At 39.3% G+C, this 9,227-nt stretch overlaps 1 non-coding gene across 1 annotated transcript; it reads right to left on the bottom strand.

Annotated features, from left to right (window-relative positions):
- Positions 1–5,544: 5,544 nt before the first annotated feature.
- LOC132029022 (small nucleolar RNA SNORA42/SNORA80 family) lies at positions 5,545–5,679 on the bottom strand. The gene has a single exon (XR_009407659.1). It is a non-coding gene; the product is annotated as a small nucleolar RNA SNORA42/SNORA80 family (small nucleolar RNA).
- Positions 5,680–9,227: the final 3,548 nt, after the last annotated feature.

Here is a 9,227-nt window from a genome sequence, read left to right as displayed (position 1 = left end):
GACCTGAGCCGAAGGCAACGGCTTAACCCACTGAGCCACCCATGTGCCCCGGAAGATTGTTTTTTGTTGAGGAATTTCAGCTAACAAAGGGAGAAAGAATGGTAGAAAAAAAATACCCATTTTAATAAATCCTCGTGAAACAATGGCTGAAAGCAAAGTTTATTAATGGCTGCTAAAATTATTAGATGAAAGGCTGATGGTGAACTTTATAATGAAGGGATTAGCCTGGTAATACCTGAAGTCAACCAACAATCTCAGTATCATTACTAGTGGGACAATCAGACCTTAAAGGCAAAAGAATGACATGGGTGCAGTATGAAGTATGTATCACACCATCTATGAAGAATCCTCAGCCAAAAAGTAATTCAACTTCTTTTTTTAAAAAGATTTATTTATTTACTTATTTTCAGAGAGAGTTAAAGAGACTGAGTGGGAGTGGGAGTTGGAGAGGGACAGCGAATCTTAAGCAGACTCCTGGCTGATCACCACTACCAGATTACCACCTGAGTGGAAACAAAGAGTCAGATACTTAACTGACTGAGCCAACCAGGCATCCCCAAAATAATCTAACTTAAACATAATCGAGATTTTATCTAACTTTCAGACTATTAAAAAAAAAAAGACAGAAAGGAGGAACAAGTTAAGTTAACACTACAAGGAAAGAGATAACTAAATCCTGATCTAGAATATACTGTAGGACAAACAACCTGATTTTTTTAATATAATTTAAAAATTTTTTTAAACATATAATGTATTATTAGCCCCGGGGTACAGGTCTGTGAATTGCCAGCTTTACAAACTTCACAGTGCTCACCATAGCACATACCTTCCCCAAGGTCCAGAACCCCACCACCCCAACCTGATTTTCAACATATAAATGGCATGTGGAGGGCAGAGTGGGAGGAGATAAGAGAGTACTTTTATGAATTAAGAGAACAGGGAGACAGAGCAACAAAAAAACAATACACTAGATGTTTGGATCCTGATTTAAACAAACCAAAAGTAAAAGGGTATCTTTTAAGATTTTATTTATTTATTTGAGAGTGCATGCTTGCATGAGAGAGAGAGAGAGAGAGAGAGAGAGAATGAACAGATGGAGGGGCAGAGAGAGAGAGAGAGAAAGAAGAAGTAGACTCCCCGCTGAGCAGGAAGCCCAATGTGGGGCTCAATCCCAGAACACTGGGATCATGACCTGAGTGGAAGGCAGATGCTTAACCAACTGAGCCACCCCGGTGACCCAAAGAATATTTTAAACAATCAGGAAAATTGTTTTTAGGTATGATGAGGTGACTGTTTAAAAAAAAAAAAAATGAACCTATCCATTAGAGAAATAGAGTGAGCTACTTTGAGTTGAAATGATAAGAAATCTGAATTTCTTTAGCAGTCCATCACCTTAACCACATGGCCACCTCCTCCCCTGAGATTTGCTTCAGAATATTCCAGCAAAATAAAAGTAGAAAGATGGGTGAAACAAGAATGGAAAATTCTTTTTTTATTTTATTTTATTTATTTATTTGACAGCCAGAGATCACAATTAGGCAGAGGAAGGCAGAGAGAGGAAACAGGCTCCCTGCTGAGCAGAGAGCCCAATGAGGGGCTCGATCCCAGGACCCTGAGATCATGACCTGAGCTGAAGACAGAGGCTTAACCCTCTGAGCCACCCAGGTGCCCCAAGAATGGAAAATTCTTGTGGTAATTGTCAAAGCTGGGTGGTAATTACATAGGATTCATTATACTATTTTCTATATATATATATATATATATATATATATTTGAAGTTTTTCATAATAAAATTGTTTTCAGATAATGAAAGAAAGCAACAAGTATGGGTAATGTTACAACTAAATTCTTTCTAACTTTCAAATCCAGATAATTCCTTTGCTTGCCAAACTATTCTGGAATACACAAAAACACGAAATTCTTTGCAATAGTTTTACAAATCCAGCATAGTCATACAAACACAAAAAGTGAAATAATAGAGTAATTTCATTTTATAGGTTCATAAAATTTAAATAAAATGCTAGTTAATCAAATTTGGCAAGGCAATTTTTTTTTAAAGATTTTATTTATTTATTTGACAGAGACAAATCACAAGTAGATGGAGAGGCAGGCAGAAAGAGAGAGAGAGGGAAGCAGGCTCCCCGCCAAGCAGAGAGCTCGATCCCAGGACCCTGAGATCACGACCTGAGCCAAAGGCAGCAACCCAACCCACTGAGCCATCCAGGCGCCTGGCAAGGCAATTTTTAAAAAAGGTTTATTTATTTGAGATAGAGTGAGATTGAGAGAGAGGGAGAGAGATAACGGCAGAGGAAGAGGGAGAAGCAGGCTTTCCACTGAACAGGGAGCCGGATGGATAGTTTGATCCTGGGACCCTGGGATCATGATCTGAGCCAAAGGCAGATGCTTAATCAACTGAGTGACCCAGGCTGCCCTGGCAAGGCAATTTTTATTTTATTTTAAGATTTTATGTATTTATTTGACAAACAGAGATCACAAGTAAGCAGAGAGGCAGGCAGAGAGAGAGAGAGGGAAGCAGGCTCCCTGCCAAGCAGAGAGCCCGATGTGGGACTAGATGCCAGGACCCTGGGAAGGCAGAGGCTCTCACCCACTGAGTCACACAGGCACCCCAAGGCAATTTTTAAAAATATAAGACATAATGAAGCAAATGAAAAGATTTTCCTCAATAGACAATGTATCGTTAAGTGTCAAATTTCCTAAAATTATTTTGTAAATTTAATTCGATACAATTTTTTTTCTTTTAATTAGATCCTAAAATTTGTATGGAAGAATAAATATAAGGAAATAGCCATACAAAGCATTGAGAGAGAGAGAGAGAGAGAGAGAGAGAACTGTTTTAACATGTTACATGTCATGTCTGTCCAGGGACTGCCCAATGGGAAAACTCACCTACTCAATATTGGAATACATTACAAAGCTAACATAAAATTAAGTCCAAATTGTACCAGTAAAGGACAAAATTTAAAAATTTAGAAATAGATACAGTATAAATGAAAATTTAACACATGGCAAAGGTGATAATTTACCGAGGAAAGTCTGAATTTTTAAATAAATACTGTTGGTGTAATTGGGAAGAAAGTAGAATGATTTCTATATTTTATAATTAAAATAAATTCTGGTTGGATTAAAGGCATAATTGTAAATGTTAAAATCTTATAAGAAGCTAATAATACATTATATGTTAATAAAAAAAATAAAATCTTATAAGAAAAGATAGGAGTTTACATGAGCCATTGAAGGGCATGAGGGACTTTAACCAAGCCCAGAAATGCAAAAATAACAACAGAAAAGGTAAACATATAAAAATAAAAAACATTTTGTAGCAAGAAGGTAGCATAAATAAATGAAAAAAATAGTAAATCTGGAAACATTTGTAAAACATCATAAATCCAAATAACCAACAAATAAAGTCTTTTGATTCATTTATATGAATTGCAAATTAAACAACAATAAAGTATCACTATTCACTCATCTGATGAGTAAAACATTAAACATTAAAAGAATCAATAGTGTTCTTTACTTTCGGGAATTAGTGGATAACGTTTCATGCATTGTTGGAGAAACATGAATTTCATACTCTGGACAACAATCTAGTAACATCTATCTTAACAAGTTGACTCAGAAAAAAAATTAAGTAGTGGGATTAGGTGAGTGGGAAGCTATTGGACTTTGTGAAATAATATATAACATTAATACCTAAACTTAATAAGAACAGTGAATCGGCTTCCTATTGCTACTGTGATAAATTACCATAAACTTAGCAGCTGAGAACAACCAGACCTATTATCTTGTAGTTCTTAAGGTCACAAATTTGAAATGGGTCTTGTGGATTTAATCAAGGCATGGTTGGGCTGTGTTTTCTGGAAGCTCTAGGGGGAATCTATGATATAGTGTCATAATCTGAGGAGTATGACCAGTTCAATTCAGTATACTTGGAGTCACAGAAATATAAATACCTCATTCTTTGACACAGCAATCCCACTGTTAGTAATTTTTTAATAGAAACGAATGTATTAGTATAGAGGATCTATGAACAAGAATGCTTATTGAAGCATTTTTTTTGTAGTAAAAAATTAGGACTTGACTTGTACATCTATCAACAGAATGGTTGAATAAATTACAATCTGTCCATTTGATGGAATATTATGCATCTATTGAGAAAATTAGAGTTATATATACTGACCTGGAAATGCTGTCCCTGAAACATTAAGTGAAAAATGCAAGTTGCAAAGTCATGGGCGTTATCCCATTTATTGTAAAAAATATATACATAAATAAGGAAAATGAAAAAATTCCAACATATGACCATTTCTGTGTCCATGACTAGTAGGAAGAGAGAAATCGTATCAGATTTATGAAGTGGAGAAAACTAAATATAAAATAACGATGAACTGGGTATCAATCAGTTAACTAGAATGGGCCAATAGATAACAAAGAGAGAACTTGAAGATCTCTAAGTGAGAGGGTGTGATGAATCTGTTTCTGCAATGTTTCTGTTTCTAAACTGTTGAAAAAAACTGCAAGCCTTATTCAGCCACTGCCTGGGGTCACAGGTGCAGCTGCTGGAGTGAAAATGCTCTCCGGGGTGATGTGAGAGAACTGCATCCAGTCAGTTAGCAAACTAGGGTCCTAACAGGAAGCCAGAGAGCAAAGTTACAATCCCATCATCACAAAACAGGGAGCAGCCTGGAGCTAAGAGACAAGCACATACTAACTAGCACTGTATGCACATAATTATGCGGATTTGAAGAAAAGCTTTGAATGGTTCAAATGAACTTGTTCATGTGAACAGCAGTCACCTCAGAATTAAGAAGAGATTGAGATCCTTCAAAAAAGAAAAAAATAGTAACGATTCCCATGTAGTGATTGATGGAATACAATGTGTGCATACTATTTACGTAATAATTTTTAAAGCTGCACAGAGCCGCACCTCTGGCTTGGGCTCTGCAGTCAACAGAGTTTGCTTAGGACTCTCTCTCCATCTGCACCCCTCCCCCCAACCCCTGGTCGCAAATGAAATAAATAAATCTTAGAAAACAAAAACAAAACAAAAAAAACCCCTACAGAACCAATGAAGCATAAGAATAAAAAGTTTATTTTTTTTGACAATTTTATTTATTTATTTGACACAGAGAGAGACAGTGAGAGAGGGAACACAAGCAGAAGGAGTGGGGGCCAGAGAAGGAGGCTTCGGGCTGAGCAGGGAGCCCCATGAGGGGCTTGATCCCAGGACCCTGGGATCATGACATGAGCCAAAGGCAGATGTTTAACTGACTTAGCCACCCAGGTGCCCCAAGAATAGAAAGTTTAAATCTTCTAGAAATAATTACCCTGAGGTGTGCCCTGGTGAGATAACAGCTCTGTCACTGTGCAGTGGTAGATGTCTGAGCTGTAGGGCCCTTGGACCTAAGAGGTAGCTGCTCAGGGGACCAGTTTGCACTGCTAAATATACAGCTAAATGTATGTATTTTTTTGTTTGTTTGTTTGTTTGTTTTGTTTTGCTTTTACCCTGAGTGCTCACAGCTTCACTTCAAAATTCCCTTCAGTGCTCACAGCTCATCAGTGAGGAAGCTGGGCAGTGGGTCAGGGCTGCATACTCCCCTAGCATGGGTATACTATGAGAGGCCCCCAGAGAAAGGCCCACCATCAATCCATCCCTGTGTGCTTGCGCTGGCTTTTAAAAGCATTTCTACGATTGTGACAGTTTCTTCTTCTTTTTTAAGATTTTATTTATTTATTTGACAGAGAGGGATCATAAGTAGGCAGAGAGGCAGGCAGAGAGAGAGGAGGAAGCAGGCTCCCTGCTGAGCAGAGAGCCCGAAGTGGGGCTCGATCCCAGGACCCTGAGCCGAAGGCAGAGGCTTAACCCACTGAGCTACCCAGCCGCCTCTGTGACAGCTTCTTGATGATTGTCAAATCAGAATGATGGGCACATGGCAATTCATTTTATTGTTCACTTTACTTTTGTGTAGTTGATTTTTTTTTCCACAATAAATACTAAAAAAAAAAAAAAAATTCTGTTATATTCATAGCTTATTTTACAACTGCAGCCATGAAAAGAAGAAAATAGATGTATTTTTCCTAACTTTGAGAGGATCTCACAATCCCTTTGTGTTTGTCTGGATTAATTGCAATAAGATCAGTTACAGTGTTGAAGAAGAAATTCAAATTGAACTTCCTGTAACAAACAATGAGGAAATAAAATTTCTCAAAACAAACAAGCAAAATAAGCATCATCGTTTCAAAATTAAGGGTAATATAACAATAGACCATTGTAGCTAAAGGTCAAGATGTAACTGTTGAACTTCTTAAATGCCCACTAGCCAGAAATCAATTTCATCATGATAAGAAACATAATCTGTCAAGAAGGACATTCACCCCAACCTGGCTAATGTTTACATTTTTAGTGTCCTCAACACATCTCAATGCTTAATGGAGTCCATCTTTGATCTTTATCTCTGTAACAAGCTGCAATGGCCAACTCAGAGTTTTAAAACTTTAAAATGTCTATGTCAACATCTCATCTGCCCAAGATTCCTATTATTAAAACATAAGACACCTCTGGTAGCAATATGGAATTCAATTTGATCAAGGCTGACTCAGATTTTACCTTTTATACATTTTTCTTTCTTTTTTTTTTAAAAAAAGATTTATTTATTTGACAGAGATAGATCATGAGTAGGCAGAGAGGCAAGCAGAGAGAGAGAGGGAAGCAGGCTCCTTGCTGAGCAGAGAGCCCGACGTGGGGCTCAATCCCACGACCCTCCGATCATGAGCTGAGCCGAAGGCAGATGCTTAACCCATTGAGCCACCCAGGTACCCCTGACCTTTTACACATTTTTCTATTTTCTCTGCTCTAAGTCTGTAACGTGAAAAACCTAAGAGTGGGAAGGCTTGGAAGAGATTAATACTAGGTGAGGGAGGTTTCCCTGTCTTGAATATTCCACACAGCCCTTACAGGATCATCAGGAGAGCTGGCAGCAGTGAGATTTCGTGTCAATAATACATGTGCCAGTAAGAAGTGGGTTCTGATCAAACTCCAGAGCCATCTCTATTTGGGTGTGGAAAGCAGACTGTGAAATTCTCTAGGACTTTCAGACAATACAGGAATATGGAGGGAGTCTTCAAGAAAGAGGTACTGAAGTTCCTGCTAAGAAGGCGTATGGACTGTGGGCTCTGCAGTGCCCTGATGCCCCAAGTATGCAAAATGCATTTGTGAAATATAGCGAAGGTCTTCTGAGGTTCAAGAGACATCTGTATGGCAGGGGAATCAAGGAAAGTGGTAAAAGTTTGAAATAGCTTCTGTGAGGAATAGGAGAAAAATGTGACAAAGCATTTACCAAAGGACTGGGGCTATGAGGAAGAATAAGTTGAGGTTAGAGAATTTTGCCTGATATTCTCAGCAACTTGCATTCAGGGGCTGAGAGGATGAATGGAGGAAGACTAAGGGACGATGGGAGGCAAAGGGGCAAGGGTGCTGAGATCACTGATGAGACAGTGAGTGAACAGATAGAACACAGGATCTAGGCTGAGTTAAAAAAGGAGAGAAGATGGAAGGGTAGGAAAGTTAGTGGGAAACACAGAGGCAGTCCCTGGGGGCTTAACTAGATCAAAGGTCAAGTGAAGGACTGAGATGTGGGAGAGCTAGACGGTTTTGGCCAGTGAGCAATTTACTGGAATTCTGTGTATCAGAGGTGGAGCCACATAGATGTGCAAAGATCCCCAGGTGTGGCTCTGGGAGGAGGTAGTTGTTATGGGATAAAGGTCATTGTATGTATCAAGCCACCATGAAGCTAGAGTGTGGGATGACTAATCCATATGGTTGTTAACACTGATGACAGCAAAGAAAAGGACTGGCATGAATTTCGGAGAATACTGAAATGTTGACAGATGACTGGCTGCTTTTGTTTGGGAGTACGGGTCCCAGCCTCTACTCTCTACCTGTTGCATTCTGGCAACCTGTTCGCCTGTTCTCTGAGTATTTCCCACCACACCTACTCCCCCATACCCCACCCCATCCATAAGGAAAGTCCTCCCCCAAGAGGCCTATTGTCATTCTAAATTAGGAAAGAGCAATTGAAAGGACCTGATGTAAATCTTTCATATGTTCAGAAGAGAAATAAATGAAAATGACAATAATTTATAAGGAAGATGAATAGTTTATCATCATGAGTCAAGAAATCGGGACATTTATTGCAGGTTTACTTTGTGCTTAGCTTAGAGTTTAAATGTATGGGCTTTGCAGTTCAGCAGTCCAAAGACCAAACCTGCCACTTAATAGCCACATGAGCAGGACAAATATTACTTTACCTCACGAAACTTGAGATTGTTGTCTTAAAGTTAAGATAATACTTCCTACTGCACAGAGTGGCTGTGAAAATTAAACTAGAGGTTTCTTGTAAAGTATAAAGTACTGAGAATAATCAGTGCTCCCTTTTGGCTGGCTATTATGACCATTCTTCTCCTTCCTCTGCCCTGAAGTATTTTTCTCACAGGCTCCTCTTTCCTCATTCGAGAATGAAGAGAAATCCATCCACATCTAGTGCTTGCCAAGGCATGTGATGGATCCAACTTATTCCAACACAGGCTTGTACGCTGCTCGTCCTCACTTGTGGTTCAGTGATGTTGATGGCTGAGATCCACCATCACAGGAGTGTTCATACCATGGCAATTGGCACATACTTACAGAGTGGGGGAGGGATGGTGATGGTAGTGGTGGGGGTGTCACACTCCATTTACCAGCACGCTACTGCCCTTGGTTGTCAACTCATGTTTTCCCTTCTCAGGTCTGCAGCTGATCTGCTGGGCAGCTCCTAGCCCATTCCCAGCTTCTTACAAGTTTTCATCTAGTGAGACTCCCCTGGCCTGAGACTCCCCTGGCCCCCACTATCTCTATCGCCCTCTGACTTTGGTGGGCTCTGTGAAAAACTACAATTGCCAGATGTCTATTTTCACAGCTCTTCCTGTCTTGGTGTCTCTACAGTGTTTACAGAGGAGACCATGAAACCTACAGTATTACCTCCAGTTCCTGCCTAGTTTTTATTGTGGAATTTGAATGTTTTTATTTAATTTTTGGAGGGAAGGGCAGCAAAAGCAATGTTTATGGAGAATACAAAACTCCCAAAGTTGGAAGTGGGGGGTGAACCAAGAGGGTTGCCCGGAATTTGAATGTTTTTAGAAAGAGAAGGAAGGCAGGACTAGGAGAGAAG

Source organism: Mustela nigripes, chromosome 12, assembly GCF_022355385.1.
Source record: "Mustela nigripes isolate SB6536 chromosome 12, MUSNIG.SB6536, whole genome shotgun sequence".
Classification (NCBI taxonomy): Eukaryota; Metazoa; Chordata; class Mammalia; order Carnivora; family Mustelidae; genus Mustela; species Mustela nigripes.
Note: the sequence above shows the minus strand (reverse complement) of the source record. Positions and strands in the feature narration are given on the sequence as shown.